The sequence below is a fragment of the Natrix helvetica genome, assembly GCF_964273705.1.
Source record: "Natrix helvetica genome assembly, chromosome: 5".
Lineage (NCBI taxonomy): Eukaryota > Metazoa > Chordata > Lepidosauria > Squamata > Natricidae > Natrix > Natrix helvetica.
In genome coordinates, this window is record NC_138551.1 from 78260518 (window position 1) to 78282110 (window position 21593).

General features: G+C 44.0%; 1 protein-coding gene across 1 annotated transcript in view; it reads right to left on the reverse strand.

Annotated features, from left to right (window-relative positions):
* KIF20B (kinesin family member 20B) overlaps positions 1 to 20708 on the reverse strand; it is a 122469-nt gene extending 101761 nt beyond the window's left edge. The window contains exon 1 of the mRNA XM_081956478.1: positions 20690 to 20708. The gene's annotated coding sequence lies outside the window, so the exon portion shown is untranslated. The remainder of the gene's footprint in view (positions 1 to 20689) is intronic.
* Between the last annotated feature and the right edge of the window lie 885 nt (positions 20709 to 21593).

Sequence of the window (21593 nt, forward strand, 5' to 3'; positions counted from 1 at the left end):
TGACTCTAAGGAACTGTGCTTATCTCCATTTCAAAGCCGAAGAGCCAGCACTGTCAGAAGATGTCTCTGTGGTCATGTGGCTGGCACAACTAAACAGCAAAGGTGCACGGAATGCTGTTACCTTCCCACCAAAGGTGGTGCCTATTTTTCTATTTGCATTTTTTACATGCTTTCGAACTGCTAGGTAGGCAGAAGCTGGGACAAGTAACGGGAGCTCACTCTGTTACGCGGCACTAGGGATTCGAACCACCAAACTGTCGACCTTTCTGTTTGACAAGCTCAGCGTCTTAACCACCAAGCCACCATGTCCCTCTTGCAGATATACTATACCACTGATGGATAACCTTTTTGCCATTGCATGCTAAAAGTGGGGGGAGCGCAGATTATGAGCGCACCCATAATTCTATGTGCATGACCCCCCTGCGCATGCACGTGTGACCCCCCCTCCTCCCACTTTTTGCGCGCACAGGACCCATTGTTCGCCTACTCCAGGCTCCAGAGGCTTTCTAGGAGCCTAAACAGCGCAAAACCGGACTCCCCCGCCCATACAGAGGCCCCCTGGAGGCTTCAGGAGGCTTCTCTGAAGACTCTGGAGAGCTAAAAATGGCCCAACGTGCAAACCACAGGTTTGTTCCCAAACTTCCAGTTTGCGTGTTGGATTGTTTTTCGCCCTCTGGAGGCTTCAGGAAACCCTCCGGAGGGTGAAAAACAGCCAAAAAAGAATGGCGAAGTCAATTGGCCAGCGCGTGCTTGCGCATTGGAGCTGACAGGGCAACGCCTCGGGTGCCCTAACAAATGGCTCCGTGTGCCACCTGTGCCATGTGTGTCATACGTTCGCCATCATAGTACTATACTAATGCATTAATGACACCCTAGGTTGTTGGGAAGAAGTCAATGCATATGAAAGCCAACACCAGTTAAAGGACTTGGCAGCTGGGATTTCACATTCTTGTGTATACACCAATAATAGAGACAACTCAAGACCACTAATGCTGGGAGCTGACCATCCAATACTGGGTAAAACTTCACTTTCAGGATTAGGGACTGGCATGGAGCTCTACAGAAACCCCAAAAGATGTAATTAACTCCAATCATTTATCAGCCATTCATTGACTGGTGACTGGTCCTCTTTTCACCTCCAATCATTTATTGATCCCTTGGGCAGTCCCATCAACTCTTGGAATCAATATTGATTACTTTTGGGACCCCGGAGTCCTTGAATATTCTTAAGTTGACCTTTGCAACTGAAGATAAAGGAATCAGACACAGCACTGATCTCTGAACGCCATTGATGATTATGGCTGCCTAGCTCTTAAATCCCAAATTTTATTCCTCGCTGCCTGCTATCTTGGATTCATCTTGGACTACAACTCCATTATACAGCCGGGATCTTATTTGTTCCTCTTCGCGATTGTATTTCCTTTGTATTTCAAAAAGCTTCTTTGCCGTTTACCAACTTTATATACTTAGGAAGTTGATCTGACTGGTTTTGCCACTAAAAGTTTGCCACAGGCTTCAATTTCAGGAAGGTATGGTAACACGAATCAGTATCACACAGCTTCTACCTTGCTATTCATTCTGATTTCCTGTTATAAACATTAAAATGTGCTTTTAATTCCACAGCTGTTTATTTATCATATTTATATGCTGCCCATGTCTTGTTACAGATAGGATCGCACAAGGAAGGGGGATCCCTGTTTCTTCTCATAACACTCCTGTCTCTCTTTCCACCGCCACATACCTCCTGCTGTGAAGGGAAGAATGAAACTGCTCTTTTAGAGAACTTTCCACTTTCCTTCCTGCTTGAAAACTTGTGCATTTCCTTTAAGAAAACTGCAAGAGGAGATGGCTCTGTCATCCTCTTCTTATGTGAGATTCTATTCAAATGTGGATGTGGATTCTCTGCCAATATCACCAGAAGAAAAACCAGGTGTTGGTGTCCTTTGGGCCTCTGAATCAGTGGTGGGTTTCAAAATTTTTTAGAACCTCTTCAGTAGGTGTGGCCTGCTTTGTGGGAGTGGCTTGCTGGCCATGTGACTGGGTGGGAGTGGCTTGCCAGCCATGTGACAGTGGGCGTGGCCAACTTGTAAAATGTGATGAAACTCACTTAACAACCATCTTGCTTAGCAACCAAAATGTTGGCTCAAAAACTCTGGCATTTGAAGCACGCAAGTCTTAAAGCTGTCAAGTTACAAGACCCTTGCACACCTAACCCTTTAGAAAAAAACCCCCAGGGGTGTCCAAACTTGACAGCTTTAAGACTTGTGGACTTCAACTCCCCGAATTCCTCCTCTCGCTCTTCATCTTGATGATGTGCAGATGGGCGGGGGGAGGGAGCTGGAACCGGTTCTAAACGGCACTGTAGATTTGTGGAACCTCTTCTATAGAAGAGGTTAGAACTGGCAGGAACCCACCCCTGGAGGGAATGTTTCGGGGATTCACACAGTTCAATTCCACTTGTCCAAGAACATGCTTGTATATACAGACCTTAGTTTCTCCTGCCTTCTAATGCCTGATGTCCTCAACCCCTGGGCGACAGCCTGTTCAGAACTGGGACACACAAGCGGCAGGCGAGAGTATGCGCACCCAGCTCCATTTGCCTAAGCTCACCAGGAGTGGGCTTCAAAAATGTTAGCAAGCGCTTCTCTGCCCGATTGCTAGGTGGGCATGGCCATGGGGGGCATGGCCTAGTTGGCCTCCTGCACCACGGTGGGTTGGTGGTGGTGTTTTTGCCCTCCCCAAGCTCCAGAGGCTTTCCTCAAGCCTCCAGGAGGGTGAAAATGGCCTCCCCAGGCTCCAGAGGCACTCTGGAGGCTGGAAACAGGCCCGTTTCCAAACTACCGGTAGGCCTGTTTTTTGTGTCGTCGTTCCCCCCCCCCCTGAACCTCCACGCGTGCCATGCAGTTACCTGCATCCAAAATGGACCATGTGGGGACTTCTGGGACGGGAGGGGAGGGGTGGGCAGGGCTAGCCAGGAGTGGGATTTTGGGGGTTCTCTGAACTGCACAGAATCTTACTTCGAGGTTCTCTCGCACCCCTGCAAACCCCCAGCAGCCCACCCCTGGAGCTCACGTGTGAAGCTGCATTTGTGCAGGCAGAGGTCACACATGCCTGCCGCTTGCATGTGTTGAAAGAAATATCCTTCTGGGTTCGGCTCCAAGTGGGGAAAAAGACACTGGAGACATGGAGGCTGCTTGGAAAGATGGTTTTAATGGTGATCAGGACCACATTGCTTGTGTCCTGAACAGAAAAGGTGATCACATGCTTCAATGTTGGTGGAGAAGAAGAGAAGGAAGGGCTGAGATGCTGAAAGTCCCTGGTTTTATGCCCTCTCTGGCCTTTGATCTTGAGCTTATATTCTGATTGGTTGTCAGACTCCCATGGGGCCATGCAGGGGCAAATCTCTAGGCTGCGTCTTGAATCCAGGTTTGGTTGAGTTCTCAGATGCCATGTGGGGAGTTAGGTAAAGGGCCAATATTATCATGCCTTAATCCCATCCCCCTGGAGCTGAAGGGGAGAACTCTTTATTATGTAAAGGGACTGGCTTGGGCATCTTAATGGCCCATTGACAAAGTGGGTTGAGGCAGGAAGCTACAAAGAGCTATTCTCTCTTTAAACATGTTTCTTCCTTTTCACATTCAGGTAACTATAATATTCTGCCTTTTCAATATTTCCTAGGATATTTCATTTTTCTGGGAGGGGGCTGGGTGATAACTTTCCACATATGGAAGCATTCTCTCTCTCTCCCCTGCCCACCAAGCTGGAAAGGTTGGAGACCGCTGGACCAGAGGTGGGTTCCTACCGGTTCGGACTGGTTTGGCCGAGTAGGTAGTAACTCGGCCTGCCATACCTTTGAACAGCTTCTTCTCTCTATGGTGAAGTTTTTTTGCTTCTGTGCATGTGCAAAAGCATTTTTAGTACTGCGCATGCATGCATAGCGCACATCAAGCATGTGCATGTGCAAAGTGCGCACACCCAGCATGTCCCTGAGCGGAACGGCAGTAGCAGCAGCCGGAACCCACCCCTGCACTGGACTATAGGTTCTGAACGAACTGCAATTGGTCTCAGCCATCAGAAAGATCCAGTTTGCAATTCATTTTTCCATTCAGGAACTACCACGGGGCTTTTGGTGTCACCAACATTTCATTTGCTCAGAGAACAAGTCAAACGGTGGATCAAAGAGTACCCAGGGGTTAGAGGAAGCTTATACCTTATACTTATAAGCTTAGAATTGGCATCCTTAGGGCTTTTCCCTTGGAGTTGGCATCCTAAGGATGCTGATGAAGGCTAAGAAGTAGCAGCTGTCTGTCTTGAAGGGATGGCAGTAGGTGTGGCGGCTCCCTTGCTGCAGATGAGACACCTGCTCAGCTTGCCTTCCTGCAAGAAAGCAAGCAGGATCAGATGATAGGCACATTCTCTACCAACAGCCCTTTGAAGGATTTATTAGCAGAGCTCTCAGAGGCTGGCAGTTCCTGCAAGCATCAGACATGGTGGCTGAAGAAAGAATGTGACTAATGGAAGACATCTATCCAGTAGGGTCAATGCCACATCCACAGTGGCACAGACAAGTGTCTGCACTAGGGAAAACCTGTTTGGAAGAAGCAGGGTCAAATTCAGACCCCGATTTGTGCAAAGCTGATTTCACATGCTTGCACGCTTTTCATGCAAGCATGTGAAATCAGCCGCTGGGTGAGATCATCCGTGGTTTTGGGGTTGAGTACCATCTTTACGCTGATGATACTCAGCTGTACATTTCAACCCCAAACCACCCCAACGAGGCTGTCGAAGTGATGTCCCGGTGTTTGGAAGCCGTCGGGGTCTGGATGGGGGACAACAGACTCAAACTCAACCCCTCCAAGACTGAGTGGCTGTGGGTACCGGCGCCTCGGTTCAGCCAGCTGACTCCATCGCTGGCCATAGGGGGCGAACAACTGTCCCCCGTGGAGCGGGCGCGCAACTTGGGCGTCCTCCTCGATGCCCGGCTGTCAATGGAGGACCATGTGGCAGCCGTGGCAAGGGGGGCGTTCCACCAGGTCCGCCTGGTGCGCCAATTGTGCCCCCTACTGGACTGGAGTGCCCTGCGCACGGTCACTCATGCGCTGGTGACGTCTCGCCTGGACTACTGCAATGCCCTCTACATGGGGCTTCCCTTGGGACGCATCCGGAGACTGCAGCTAGTTCAGAACGCAGCCGCGCGGGTTATTATGGGAAGTACACGTTACTCCCACGTAACACCTCTCCTGCGCGAGCTGCACTGGCTACCTGTGGCCTTTCGGGTGCGTTTCAAGGTATTGATCACCATCTTTAAAGCGCTCCATGGCATAGGACCTAGTTATCTGCAGGATCGCATCCTACCACACACGTCCCTGCGACCTATCCGCTCACACAGGGAGGGGCTCCTCCTGGTGCCGTCTGCTAGGCAATGCCAGTGGGCGACGCCTAGGAGTAGATCCTTCTCTGTGATGGGCCCAACCCTCTAGAATGACCTCCCCCCAGACATTCGAACTACCACCAACCTCCGTTCCTTCCGGCAAAAGTTAAAGACTCACCTATTTCAATCAGCTGGCCTGGCACTTTCTTAGTTTTACCTCCCGGGGATTTATTTTATTTTAATTCGGTTTGGGGTTTTAATTGTGATGTTTTTAGGATTAGAATATATTTATTTCTTAGTACAGCCTATCTCCCCCTCCAAATGTATCTTAAATGTATTTTATTATTATGACCGATTTTATTTGTATTGACTGTACACCGCCCCGAGTCCCTTTCTGGGAGAGGGGCGGTCTAAAAATCTAAGAAATAAATAAAATAAATAAATAAAATAAATGACATCCTTCTTAAAAATTTTAAGAAAATAGAAACTAATAGAAACTAATATAAAGTGTGAGGAAATATGTAAACATATTTTTGTTATGCTTTTTGCGATGTCTAACTTTGTGAGGTTTAGGTCTCAGCAAAACAGGGGTATTAGGCCTGATTGAAGTCTGTTCCCGAATTTCCGGGTAGCCCATAGGGGTGTTTTTTGCCCTCCGGAGGCTTCCAGGAAGCCTCCTGAAGCCTCCAGGGGGCCTCCGGGGGGCAGGGGAGGCTGTTTTCGCCCTCCCCAGGCTCCTAGAAAGCCTGTGGAACCTGGGGAGGGCAAAAACGGGTCCATCGCGCACAAAAAGCAGGGGGATGGTGGGGGTCACCATGCATGCGCAGGTGGGGGTTGAGCATGTATGCGTGGGGGCACATGCATAGAATTATGGGTGTGGGCACACCCATGCACAACCCTCTTGTGCTCCCCCCACTTTTGGCACACGATGGCAAAAAGGTTAGCCATCACTAACCGCATAGGGCTAACATATGTGATTGGCTGATTTATCTTGGCTTGTTGAGCAAATCCAATCAGACAGAGCTCAATATGTTGGGCAAATCCTGACAAGGCTTAAAAGATATTTTTGGGGGGTCATTGGGAGCATCACCTCTAAAACCGAGCAAAATACTTTTTCTAACTATCCATTAAAAGGCTCCAAATGTTACGCTAAGTTATGGTTTACTTATTTATTAAACAATGTACATATGGAGGGATTCCCACAACATGCTGAACTGTAAATTAGATCAATGAAACATTTTGAGAAGAACTACATTGTGGGTTTATGTAAACACAGGCAGTAAATAAGACAGCCCCCTGCATAGTAGATTTGAGGAAACTCTAACTTACCTTATCTGAGAATATCTTTTTCCTGAGATCTGGCACTAGGGTTCAATACAAAGCTACAGTGTTTACCTAAGCAAAGTGGTGATGAGTAAATAATTAAAAAAGGATTTCCATTTAACTGAACCTTTGCGTTAGGCAAGCTGCATTAATTCCGCCCCTTCACCCATATTATTGGAATATAAATACAGACTTGTTACACAGGATTGCTTTAAGGTAATTGCAATGTAAATGCATGTGAAACATTTTGGGCTCCACCCTCTCTCACAGTGCTAGAAGAATATTAATATATATTTAAGCTGCACCTACTTCCATGCTGAAATGACAAAATATAATATGTGAGTCAGAATGACATATAGAAAAATAAAACAAGCTTTTTGACCAGTTGCTGGAATTCAAAACTTTTTACTATTGGTTCTGTGGGTGTGGCTCGGTGGGCGTGGCAGGGGAAGGACACTTTAAAATCTCCATTCCCCTCCCCCACTCCAGGGGAAGGCTACTGCAAAATCCCCATTCCCTCCTGATCACCTGGGACTGTTAGATCAGGTAAATGGATGAGACAGACTCAGGCTTCAGTGACAAACAACAGCTCTTTATTTGACAACTATTTACAATCCAGCACCATTCTGTTGGACAGCTAGCTCTTTTATAGGGAACTTTCAAACGGCTCGGTCAATCGGCTTTTAGTATTTTCCCACCAGATCAGAGGACCTTGGTGGAACCTACCATACTGGCTGTCAGTATGTAACAGGGGTGGAGCCAGTCAGAGGTAGTATTTACCGTTTCTCTGAACTAATCAAAATTTCCACTACCGGTTTTCCAGAACTGCTCAGAACCTGCTGAATACCACCCCTGTTTGACCCCCTCCTCTCTATGGCAGCCCCTCAAATATTGGGACACTTACTATCATGTCTCCTCTGGTCCTTCTCTTCACTAGAGTAGCCATGCCCATTTCCTGCAACCGTTCATTGTATGTTTTAGCTTCCAGTCCCCTAATGAGGGGTGGGTTCCTGCCAGTTCTAACCTCTTCTATAGAAGAGGTTCCACAAATCTACAGTGCCGTTTAGAACCTGTTCAAGCTCCCTCCCCCCACCTGTCCGCACATCATCAAGATGAAGAGCGAGAGGAGGAATTCTGGGAGTTGAAGTCCACAAGTCTTAAAGCTGTCAAGTTTGAACACCCCTGGGTTTTTTTTTTCTAAAAGGTTAGGGGTGCAAAGGTCTTGTAACTTGACAGCTTTAAGACTTGCACATTTCAATGCCAGAGTTCCTGAGCCAATATGACTGGAGGAGGAATTCTGGGACTTGAAGTCCACAAGTCTTAAAGCTGTCAAGTTTGAATACCCCTGGGTTTTTTCTCTAAAGGGTTAGGGGTGCAAGGGTCTTGTAACTTGACAGCTTTAAGACTTGCGTGCTTCAAATGCCAGAGTTTCTGAGCCAACATTTTGGTTGCTAAGCAAGAGCATTGTTAAGTGAGTTTCATCACATTTTACAAGTTGGCCACGCCCACCCAGTCATATGGCCGGCAAACTACTCCCACAAAGCAGGGCACACCTACAGAAGACGTTCTAAAAATTTTTGAAACCCAACACTGCCCCTAATCATCTTGGTTGCTCTTCTCTGCACCCTTTCTAGAGTTTCAACATTTTATTTTATTTATTTTATTTTCTTCGAATTTCTAGACCGCCCCCTCTCCCGAAAAGGACTCGGGGCGGTGTACAGTCCACACAACTAACAATAAGTATCAAATACAAATATAAATACAGATATAAATACACATAAGGAGGAGGTTAAAAATTTAAAAAGAACTGTACGGAAGAATATAAATCTGGTTCTAAAAACCCTAAAATCAGTTAAATTTAAAACCGTACCCTATAAATAACCAGGTAAGAATATGTTTCCAGGAGGTAACAGTTGTCACAATTATAATTATGCCAGGCCAGCTAATCGAAACAGGTGAGTCTTCAATTTTTGTCGGAAGGAGCGGAAGTCTGTGGTGGTTCTGATATCGGGGGGGAGGTCATTCCAGAGGGTTGGGCCCATCACAGAGAAGGCCCTACTCCTTGGCGTCGCCCGCTGGCATTGCCTAGTGGACGGCACCTGGAGAAGCCCCTCCCTGTGAGAGCGGATTGGCCGCAGGGATGTATGTGGGAGGATGCGATCCCGCAAGTAACTAGGTCCTGTGCCATGGAGCGCTTTAAAGATGGTAATCAGGACCTTGAAACGCACCCGAAAAACTACAGGTAGCCAGTGCAGCTCGCGCAGGAGAGGTGTTACATGGGAGTATGTAGAGCTCCCCATGACAACCCGCGCGGCCACATTCTGGACTAGCTGCAGTCTCCGGGCGCGTCCCAAGGGAAGCCCCATGTAGAGAGCGTTACAGTAGTCTAGGCGAGACGTCACCAGCGCATGAGTGACTGTGCGTAGGGCATCCCGATCCAGAAGGGGGCGCAATTGGCGCACCAGGCGAACCTGGTGGAACGCCCCCCTTGCCATGGCTGCCACATGGTCATCCATTGACAGCCGGGCATCTAGGAGGACGCCCAAATTGCGCGCCCGTTCCACAGGGGGCAATTGCTCGCCCCCTATGGCCAGCGATGGGGTCAGCTGGCTGAACCGAGGCGCCGGTAGCCACAGCCACTCAGTCTTGGAGGGGTTGAGTTTGAGTCTGTTGTCCCCCATCCAGACCCCGACGGCTTCCAGACACCGGGACATCACTTCAACAGCCTCGTTGGGGTGGCTCGGGGTTGAAATGTACAGCTGAGTGTCGTCAGCGTACAGATGGTATTCAACCCCAAAACCACCGATGATCTCGCCCAGCGGCTTCACATATGTATTGAACAGAAGGGGCGAGAGGACCGACCCCTGCGGCACTCCACAACATCTTTTTTATAGTGTGGTGACCAAAACTGGTGGTGACCAAACTGGTGGTGACCAAAACTGGATGCAGTATAAAGGTAATGCTTGAATCAAGACTGATTGTTAGTGAGTAATATTGTGAAACATTCTTGCCAGAAACCACATTGTTGCTACACGAATCTCTGAATGAGCCAATTCATTGGACTAAATCATAATCTGGGTTTGACTTGGCCTCAGTCCTTGGGCTACATTAAGCAAAGCTACCTGCTGATGGTTTGTTGAGCAAAAACAAAACATGACTTAGTAATGCATGGTGAACCGGGCTTCCTTGTAGTCATTCTACTTCTCCTGATGGCCTTTTGATAAGTTTAACTTCAACTCTTGTAAACTTCAAGCAAGCAAAGGACATATTGTGTGTGGGGGTGGGTGGGACGGGACTAGGGTATAAAACCCAGCACTGCAATCTCACTGTGTACATGTCATTGTTCCATGATTGTGGCAAGCTGTGGAAACCTATATGGTACACCTATATATAACCTCACAAGGAAGGCAACTAAACATGTTGTAGAAAGTTAGCGCCCACTCTTCTCCTAGAAGAAAGAAAGAAAGAAAGAAAGAAAGAAAGAAAGAAAGAAAGAAAGAAAGAAAGAAAGAAAGAAAGAAAGAAAGAAGGAAAGAAAGAAAGAAGCAACTTAGAACTGAGGAGAACTTTCCTGACAGTTAGAACAATTAATCAGTGGAACAGCTTGCCTCCAGAAGTTGTGAATGCCCCAACACTGGAAGTCTTTAAGAAGATGTTGGTTAGCCATTTGTCTGAAACGGTATAGGGTTTCCTGCCTAGGCAGGGGGTTGGACTAGAAGACCTCCAAGGTGCCTTCCAACTCTGCTATTGTATTGTATTGTATTGTAAATATTTTGAGAAGTATTAAAAAGCCAAATACTGTATTTCCCTGGAAACATGGGGTTTTTTAGCAGCAGGAAGCAGAGCCGCTATTAATAGCCCCCACCTTTCTTAATAGCCCGCAGCAGATGTCAGCACTTAAGAGCTAGCTAGCTCTATTCATAAGTAAATTCCCTGCAGCAAGGTCTGAACAAAGGTAGGATTAGCCCTCCACCACAATAGGAATTGCCCAACAAGCCCCTTCATTGCATCACCCTCCAAAGCTCAACCAAACGTAGCTCAGGCAAACTCCTAGGATTCGTACATGACACCATGGGAGTCTGACAACAGCCAATACAATACATTTTCTTGCACAAGAACAGGAAGTTCAAGTGCAAAGCCCAAGAAAAGGTATAAATACCTCCCACTCTCAACTCCATGTGGTCAGCAGCTGCCCAGAACCACCCATGTGCTTCTGCTTCATCAATGACCATCTTTCCAATCAGCCTCCAGCCTCCATTTTTAACTCCCCTAACTTTTACCTTAAGCTGTTTACGTATTTCTTAAGAGGTCCCTAAAGGGCAGGGATGGGTTCCTACCAGTTCTAACCTTTTCTATAGAAGAGGTTCCACAAATCTACAGTGCCGGTTAGAACCGGTTCCAGCTCCCTCCCCCTGCCCGTCTGCACATCATCAAGATGAAGAGCGAGAGGAGGAATTCTGGGAGTTGAAGTCCACAAGTCTTAAAGCTGTCAGGTTTGAACACCCCAGGGGGGGGGTTCTAAAGGGTTAGGGGTGCAAGGGTCTTGTAGCTTGACAGCTTTAAGACTTGCGTGCTTCAAATGCCAGAGTTTCTGAGCCAACATTTTGGTTGTTAAGCAAGAGTGTTGTTAAGGGAGTTTCAACACATTTCACAAGTTGGCTACGCCCACCTGGTCACATGGCTGGCAAGCCACTCCCACTTGGTCACATGGCCGACAAGCCACACCCACCCAGTCACATGGTTGGCAAGCCACTTCCACAAAGCAGGCCACACCTACAGAAGAGGTTCTAAAAATTTTTGAAACCCATCACTGCTAAGGGGGTGTGCATTAACGCATCAGTGCGCCTACCGTCCTTGTCCTACTGTCCCATTTATATGTACTCTTTTTATGTGTTTATGGCTAAATAAAATAAAATAAATAAATTTTGTCTTCAGTATCTTTTCCTTGGCTTGGAACTGGACCAGGTGGATATTTCTCCCAACAATTTCAATAAACAGAGAGCAAATACACATGCACAGATCAGAAGTAGATGCTTTGCTGACTTTAGTTTTGTATTGAATCCTATTGCCAGATCTCTATTAAAATGGGGCCCAGCATCAGTAAGCAGCCGGGCCTTAAGTCATGAGGAATATAGGCCATCTCCATCGCAGTTAGTACAAAAATAGAAGTGATTACTAACTTCTGCCTGGCTGACTCATTCTCTCAGGGAATTAATTAACAAAACTAAGTGACTCTCTAGCTGACAGGTGTTGCTGGCTGTTTTCCTGCATTTTACTAAGACAGCTGTTGCAAGTTGGCATCCTTGGGGCTCACAAATTAGGACCTAGACTGCTGAGATATGCAAAAATCCTCCTTGTTGATTTGATGGGGGGAAAGGCTCTCTAGACAATTTCTGCCAGTCCTCTCCTTCTTTTGTACTTTACCCCCCCCTTGTTCTTAATGCATGATTAATAAAAAGTTATGTTTTTGAACATGTCCTTTTGTGTTTCTCTTTCTCCAGGCCATATATCCAATTTTTGACAAGGATTATGGGAGATACATTCACAACTCCTCCTGAAATTTTCATTGCTGGTGGTTCTACTCATTTGTTAGTAAGACATTAAAAAGGAACCGATTCTGATTGGCTCCCTTGCCTTTGTTGTCAAAACTGTTCCCGTTTCTTTCCTTACTTTTGTTCACCACAGTCCAATTGTAGCCAGCTTTCCTTTGGGGAAACGATGATTCAGGGGTGGGTTCCGGTAGGCACTACTGCCTAATCGCTCATGTGTGTGCCCCGTGCGTGCATGCGCAGTACAATTAAAATTGTTCTGCGCATGCGCAGCACTGAAAAACAAGATGGCGGCGCCTACAGCGCTGGCCGGAGGACTGGTTGGGGGGCGTGGCAGGCCTGGGTCGCTGCCGGTTCCAGCGACCCAGGCCTCTAAACCACTACCGGTTCAGCCGAACCAGTCCGAACCCGCAGGAACCCACCACTGTCATGTTTCTTCTTAACTTAATTCAGTCCAGAGTGTGAGAACATTCTGTCCGATAACAAGACTTTGTAAATATAAGTCCTCTCTTATAGCCATCCCCCTTATTTGCTCTTCCTAGACTTGGATGATTTGAGATCAAGGCTATTTCAATGGGTTTCCCCTCCTTTATGTACTGTATCTATCCAGGCATTTTTGGAGAGCCTCCTCTGGAGGTCTATATCAGATAAATAAAGGAGATTCCTTTTCAGTGCTCAGTCTAGCTTCTGGACTGCCTTGTCTTTTTCAGCCCTAGTCATTCTTCTTTTATAATGGATTTGAAATGGTTTGGGTCTTGATTCATACATAATTACAACAAATGGATGGTCTGAAGTGTCAGAGTTCTGTTGGGGTACAGGTGATCCTGGAAATAAAAAAAACAAAACACAATTTGTATGTCGGATTTTAGCCATAGTTGTGCTCATTAAGCGAAACACCTTGCTCAACGACCACAATCCCAGCTCTCCCTGTTGCAAGATGTTAAGTGACCGCAGGGAGGGGTTTCAGGGGATGGTGGAGACCTGGCAGCCATCAGCAAAGGAAACTTGCCATAGGCCAGGAGGCCTCAGTCAGCTAGGCCTGCAAGGCTCCTCCTTTCCCCCTTCTCTTCTCCTGAGAGGCCTGGGCTTTTTTTTCTGCCCCACCACATCCGGGTTTTTTTTAATTTTGTGGTTTTTGGAATTTTATTAGGGGATTTTAAATTGTGTTTTTAATTGTCTTTATTCATCTGCCTACCTCCTCCATGTACACGTATTCGTTTATTTTGTGTGTGTATTGTCCATATTGTATTTTATGTGTTTTTTATTGTACGCCGCCCCGAGTCCTTCGGGAGAGGGTGCGGCTAAGAAATAATTATTATTATTATTATTATTATTATTATTATTATTATTATTATTATTATTATTATTATTATTATTATTATTATTATTATTATTATTATCCGGGTCCACTTACCATTCTCTTTTTCTGTTGACAGCTGCCCCCAGCTGATGCCTAGAAAGCTAGCAAAGGCAATCTTTCTCAAGAAGAATACTTTATTGTCATTGTACATATATACACAGTATACCATACAATGAAATTCCCATAAGACCCAGAAACCAGGCCCAACACATACTGTATGACTGGCTAGGAACAGGAATTCAGACAGCAAAATTCCAGTTGCAAATCACGGTCATATGTCTGAGGAAAGCTGCAAATCATCATAAATGCAAGCTGGTTGCCAAGCACCCAGAATGCAATCATGCAATTTGGAGGGCAGGGGTAGCACTTGTAGCATTTTTTGAGTCCATTGTAAGTTTGATCAGTTATCGTTTATTTATATTTCTTAACTGCCCGTCTCCCTCACTACAAGTAGTCCTCGACTTACGACTGCAAGGGAGCCCAATATTTCTAATGCTAAGCAGATCATTTGGTAAGTGAATTTTGCCTCATTGCACCTTGTTTCTTGCCACAGTTGCTAAGTGAATCACACTGCAGTGGTTCGGTTAATAAAATGGTTGTTAAATGAATCTGGCTTCCCCACTGACTTAGCAGATAAGAAGGTCACAAAGGGTGATCACATGACCCCCGGGACACCGCAACTGTCATAAATAGAAGTCAGTTGCCAAGCATTTGAATTTTAATCATGTGACCATGGAGAGGCTGCAGTGGTTGTAAGTGTGAAAAATGGTCGTAAGTGTTTAAAAATGGTCATAAGTCACTATTTTCAGTGCCATTGTAACTTTGCATGATCACTAAATGAACTGCTGTAAGTCGAGGACTACGTTTATTAAGCAAGACCTACTTGTAATGTGATGGAAAAATAATGGAATAAAACTGAAAAAACTTCCCTCCTTCCTTTGCCTCTTTTTCTGCCCAATCCCTTCTGCTTCTATTGTTTCAAATTCTTTTCCCCATTCCCCTCTTCAGTTTTCTGATCTCTCATTTGCATATGTAAAATAGAATCAGCCCCAAGATGATGCATGACCAAGAATGATCATGTTTTCCTTGCCAAATAGTTTCTTTAGTCTTAAGAATAGTGAGGAAGTCCTCACCTGTATACTTTAAGATTAATCTAGGCCAGGGGGTAATTTAACAAGGAAGCTGTACTTACATTCAGGACAGGTAAGTCCTTGTGCCTTAAATACCTTGGTTTCAATAAGGTGTGGGGCTGGCAGCCATAGTTTTGTGCTAAAAAAATGTATTTATTATTTTTATGTATTACTTATTTATCACATTTAGAAAGAGCCCATCTCCCTCAATCAGAATAGAGCTGGAAGGGAGCGTGAAGGTCTTCTAGTCCAACCCCCTGCTCAAGTGGGAGACTCTATACTATTTCAGCTATGTGGCTGTCCAGCCTTTTCTTGAAAACCTCCAGTGATGAAGCACCCACGACTTCTGAAGGCAAGCTCTTCTACCAGTTAATTGTCCTCATTGTCAGGAAGTTTCTCCTTAATTCTAAGTTGCTTCTCTCCTTGATTAGATTCCATCCATTGTTCCTTGCCTTGCCTTCTAGTGCTTTGAAAACAAGTTGGCTCTCCTCTTCTTTGTAGCAGCCTCTCAAATACCTGAATACTGTTATCGTGTCACCCCTAATCCTTCTTTCTTTAGACTGATCTTAACCCAATTCCTGCAACCCTTCTTCGTATGTTTCAAAGTCTCCCGGTGTGACTTTGGGTGGTGAACAAATAAGCTGTAAAAAACATAAAAACTGAACATAAAAATTGAAAAAAGAGGTAAGAATAGTTAAAAATTAATATTAAAAGTTAATTAAAAAGTAGGGAAAGGACCTTCAGGGCATTCTACAGCCCCAGGCTGTGTGCTCTTCAATGAGCCCCAAGTGAGATGGCAGAGATGCCTTGAACACTGTATATACACCCTTCTGCTTGTACTATCTCAGTGGCTTGCAACAACTACAAGTACAGAATGTGCCACGCAACAGTTATGTTCAAAGCCAAAATTTAAAAGCTATATTATAATAACTAATAAAGCCTTGGTGAAAGCAATGGATATTTATAATTTTCCTAAATACCAAAAGAGTAGGGATGCATTTCATACAGTGGTGGGATTCAAATAATTTAACAACTGGTTCTCTGCTCTAATGATTTCTTCCAACAACCAGTTCACCAAACTGCTCAGAAAGTTAACAACCGGTTCTCCCAAAGTGGTGCGAACTGGCTGAATCCCACCAATGATTTCATAGTGTGGCAGCCACAATGGAGAAATCTAATAGTAGCCGAATATTTGACCTGGGCTACCTCAGGACTGACCTCACTGGAAAATTACATGACTTTTGGTAACTATATGGATCAAACATGGAAATCTTTAAGTTGCCTGAATTTTGGAAAAGGGTAAGGTACTTCCGATGATGATGATGATGATGATGATGATGATGATTTCCTTAAGTATGAAATTCAGTCAACTGAACATTCAGAAATGCATCACAAATACCATTGACTACTGCTAATGGTTGCTACGGGTTGCTGCCAGCATTCTAGGTATCAAGCAAGTACCTTCTTAAAATATACGATGTTCCGAGTAGCGCAGTTTGTTGTTGTTGTTGTTGTTGTTGTTGTTGCTGCTGCTGCTGCTGCTGTTATGTGGTTAATCTTTGGTGAGATTCATAGCCTTTGGGGATAGTTGGTAGCTCAACAGTTCGAGTCCTAACCAAGGACCTAGGAACTGTAAAGGTAACGTCAGAGGATATAAGCTGTTCCAAGTAGGGTGGTTTTGTGTAAAGTCAGAATGTTCAAGTCCGATAAATTTAGAATTTCCAAATAGCGAGGTAGCCTTTTAGGTATTGCTCAAAGGGCTCCAATTACAGTTGGGACAACACTCAATTTTTTTTTCCATAGTCGCTCAACTTCAATTTGCAAGTCCCGGTACTTTGTGATTTTTTTCTTGCTACTTATCTTCAATTCGTGCATCACCAAGTATTGCAATGTCAATGAACCAAACTTTTTTCTTTTCAACTATTGTTATGTCAGGTGTGTTGTAGGCCAAGTGCCTGTCAGTCTGTTGTTGTTGTTGTTATTGTTATTGTTATTATCATCATTATCATTATCATCATCATCAGAAGACTTATGGGAATAGTAGATTACTTCGATAACAACCATAGTAGCAGCTAGAAATAACTTCAGTAATTGTTATGTTGCCGCAAAGGTTATAGGCCTGGCCAAATTTTATTATTGGCATCATCAGACTTAGTGAGTTTAATTTACAGCTACACATCAAAACAAAGGGTTGCCTCAGCTAGTACTTAATTATTATGTTGGAAAAAATGCAGATATTGCAAGCAGATGGGTCGACTTTGGGCTCAACAGCAAAGCTCTTCCAGTTGAACCTGTTTACAATTTTTGTTTTGCCTCATCAAATGGCTGTAAGGCATCTAAAACAACTTTGAACGGAGAAAAGGAAAACATTGCCTTGCACTCAAGGATTGTACAGTATATTTGCCTGTCCAAATCTTACTGGAAGAACATGCAGAAGGACAAACATAGAACATTCCATTAATTGCCTGATGCATATTGCAGACTTTCTCAATAGGGTTTGGTTAAAACTCCTGTGGCAATTAAGTTTGTCAATCTCTTCTCAGATGTCAGTGCCATGAAATTAGGAAAGTTTGCTTGTAGATAAATGTGTATGAACTTGCAAGCTTTTGTGGAATGTTACACAGCTACTAGAAGAATGAGAAATGAACCAATGCAATTGGCAGAGATAACGCTTTTAAATGATTAAAGCTACTTCCTGCAGATCAATTCTTTTAAAAAAATAATAATACAGAAGAACAAGTATTCTGTATCCAGGAATCCTGTACTGGATTTTTTTTCTTGTCCTTGTAACATTCCCGTTCTTGGATTAAAGTTTCCATTGTCTCCTTGATTTTATTCAACCTGGCTGAAAGTGGTGATCATCCAGAATATCTGGAGAATACCAGATTAAGATCACCATACAACATGGGCTGGGTTCACACATTATGCTAAGTCTTACAATGGTTTATTGAAGTTTTGCTCAACGCTTTATAGCTTGGCACGCTATGTGAATTCAGAAAGTTTTGTCCTTATTTAAAGTTTATGCAAACTATGTTTTTGAACAATATGGAAACTTGGCCATAAAATTTGCTGTTCAATTCTACAGCAGGAATAATTCACCAAAGTATGAGAGTTATGGTAAGGATTCATGGCGAACTAGAAATCCTAAAGAACTGCTTTACAGCTATTAGGAACTTTTTCAATGACAGGTTTTTGAGCACTGAATGAGTCTACTTCAATTTGTAATGAACCAAGTTTTAAATGCAAGTTTAAGGAATTACTTTTTAAAAAAATAAACAGCAAAATACTGATTAGAACTGATTTGAAAATTACAAATGACCCAGATGATTTGAATGGACTTTTGCTGTCATCCAGAGTGAAATGATGAGACTGTAAAGATTTGTTTATAGATAGAGATGAAATATGGGGAAAAGAGATTATTTATTGTATTTTAATAGAAGGTGATAAATTACTAAAATTATTTATACTTGTTATTTATACTTGTTATAAAGGAGGAAGTCATTTCTTCAGATATTTCTTTTCTTTTACTTTACTGTAGTGTTATTTTTTCTTTTTTTTCTATTTTGGGTTCTATTTTTAATTTGCACTTGTTCTTATCTTTTTAAATGTAATGTTTAATAAAATTACTATTGAAAAAAAAAGAATAATTTGTCAAAACAAATTATAGCCAGACCATCTGGAATTCTGCAGAATGATGTTGCCAGATACATACATACATACATACATACATACATACATACATACATACATACATACATACATACTATGTATGCAGGTCTTGGTGTATCCGGGTCTTTTCCCGTGTAAGATTGACAGTATCTTGGCGATGTTTTGACGAGGTCACACTCATTATCTTCAGGCTGGTGCCTTTGGCTTTATGCTTGTGCGAGCAAAGCGTGATCGGAGCTGCCATTTTTCTATAAATATAGGTGGGGGTGTGTGGAATGTTGACTTTGTTGCTTTAAACAGATTGGTTGGCTGTGTTGTGACATCTTGATTGGTTGATGGAATTGATGTTTGGTGATGGTGATTGGTGATGGTGTCCTGTGTTGTTCTGGGTCCTGTGTCGGTTTTTCTGGCTGGGACTTGTTTATTGACTAGGGCTAGTTTCCAGATGTCTGGTAGGCGGGAAGTATCATCACATTTATTCATATTGTGGGGGTGTTTCTCTATTTTGATAGCTTCCATAATTATTCTCTTGTTGAAGTGTTCAGTTCTGGAGAGTAATTTGGTTCCTTCAAAATCAATTTCATGTCCTGTTGCTTTAAGGTGCTGGAAAAGGGAGGAAGTTTTTTCTTCTTTTCTGACTGCGTTCTTGTGTTCTGCGATGCATGCATTTATTCTCCTATTAGTTTGTCCAATGTATGTGGCTGGGCAGAATTTGCATGGTATTTCATAGACTCCTTGGTTTTATAGCTGGATTTTGTTTTTGGGGTTTCTTAAGATGTTGGCTATTTTTTTGTTAGTGCCGAAGGCTGTCTTGATATTGTGTTTGTGGAGAATTTTGCTGATTTTATCTGTGGTGCCTTTGATGTAAGGGAGGAGGGTGAGGCCATTGTCTTGTTTTGCATCTCGGTTCTTGGGGGGTGTCTCCCTTTGGATTAGGTTGGTAAAATTTTTTAATCCGTTGGAAATTAATACGTTTGTGAAGGTGTGTAATTCAGTTTTCAGGTGTTCTTTGTCAGCTAGGTGTTTGGTTCTGGAGATGAGGGGTCTTGGCTACAGAGCTGATCTGTGCAGGGTAGGGATTGTGCGTTTAAGTAGCGGTTGGTGTGTGTTTTTTTCTGGTAGATGGTGTGTCCTAGGGAGCCATTGTTTTTTTGTACATTAGGACATCCAGAAAGGGAATTGGTTGTTAGCTTCTATTTCCAAAGTAAATTGTTTTTTGGGGTGTAGGCTGTTGAGATGTGTGAGGAAGTTGCCAGTTTTTCTTTCCTGTGTGGCCAAATTACGAAAATGTCATCTACATATCTAAGCCAGAGTTTGGGTTTGTGTTCAGATTTATCTAAGGCGTTAGTTTCAAAATGTTCCATGTATAGGTTTGTGATGACAGGTGAGAGGGGTGATCCCATAGGTGCTCCTTCTATCTGTTTGTTTCTTTGTCCATTGTGGATGAAGTATGTGTTGGTTAGGCAGTGGTTGGTCAGGTCCAGGATGTGGTTGGGGGGAGGGTTGTATTTGTTTTGGATAACTGTCAAGGCTTCTTTAATAGGCACTTGGGTGAAGAGGGATATGACATCGAAGTTCACGAGTAGATCGCTGGGTTGTAGGTTTTGTTTCTTTATTGTTTCTATGAAGTGGAGTGAGTTTTGTACGTGTGAGGTGATGGATTCTGCGTAAGGTTGGAGTTGTTTGGCGAGGAATTTGGCAAGATTCTGAAGAGGTGAGCCTATGGAGCTGACTAATCTCAATCTTACATGGGAAAACACCCAAATACAACAAGACCAGCATACCTACACCCGTGAAAATTTACAAAAACAAATATCTTACCTCTACGGGGAGGAAACCTTCCTGCTCACCAGATCCTATGAGAAACTTGAAGTCCGAAGCGCCACCATCTTATGTGACCTCACATTCCTATGCAACTGCCAAGGCAAAAGCCTCATCCCCACATGCTTCCAACTAAAATTCCATTCTAAAACCTCAGCCACTGAAAGGATCCTGAAAAGAACTGAATTAGCCCTAATCAGAAACGAACTCCACAGGAAAAGATTCCTACTAGACCAAACCAATTGGGACCTACTCACTCTTCACCTCAAACTCAGCAACAATATCCGCACAACACTCAGGGACAAATCCAAACAACTAGCCCTCTGGAGAGCCGAAACAGAAACCTCCTATAAGACAGACAAACACACCAACAAACTCCACAGACTAGAAAAACAACAGAAGCCCAACTCCCTCCACAGCAACTCATGAAACAAACAGTACACAACATATCAGACAGAACCCTCACCACAGCTGAAACCAATGTCCTTTCCAGAGGATTCAACTTTGCAGTTGACCCTAAACGCATCCCCACTGAAGACATCATATGCAGAGTTGAAGCTACACTCACCAAAATCAATCCAGATAAAGCCAATAAAATCAGACTTGCAGTCACCAACGTCCTTTGCTCCAGTAATCCACTCAGAAGCAATTTACAGCAAGAAGAACAAAAAGCACTCACCAACCTGAGGAAAGACAACAACATAATCATTCTCCCAGCAGACAAAGGTAACGCCACAGTGGTGATGAACACGTATGACTACCAAGCCAACCTATCCAACCTATTCCAAAACCCTGCTTACAAACCTCTAAACACAGACCCCACCACCTACCTGGAAAAAAACACCAACTCCAAAATAAAAGCCTCTCCCATCAGTGAAGAGATCCAGCAAAGAATCATCGCCAGAGAGAAATCTTCCAGATGCCCCAAACTCTATGGCCTCCCCAAGATACACAAAGAAGGAACACCACTCAGACCCATAGTCAGCTCCATAGGCTCACCTCTACAAATCGTGCCAAATTCCCCGCCAAACAACTCCAACCCTACGCAGAATCCATCACCTCACACGTACAAAACTCACTCCACTTCATAGAAACAATAAAGAAACAAAACCTACAACCCAGCAACCTACTCGTGAACTTTGATGTCATATCCCTCTTCACTCAAGTGCCTATAAAAGAAGCCTTGACAGCTATCCAGAACAAACACAGCGCCCCTAAGGACATCCAGGACCTGACCAACCACTGCCTAACCAACACATATTTCATCCATAATGGACAAAGATACAAACAGATAGAAGGAGCACCCATGGATCACCCCTCTCACCTGTCATCACAAACTTATACACGGAACATTTTGAAACTAACGCCTT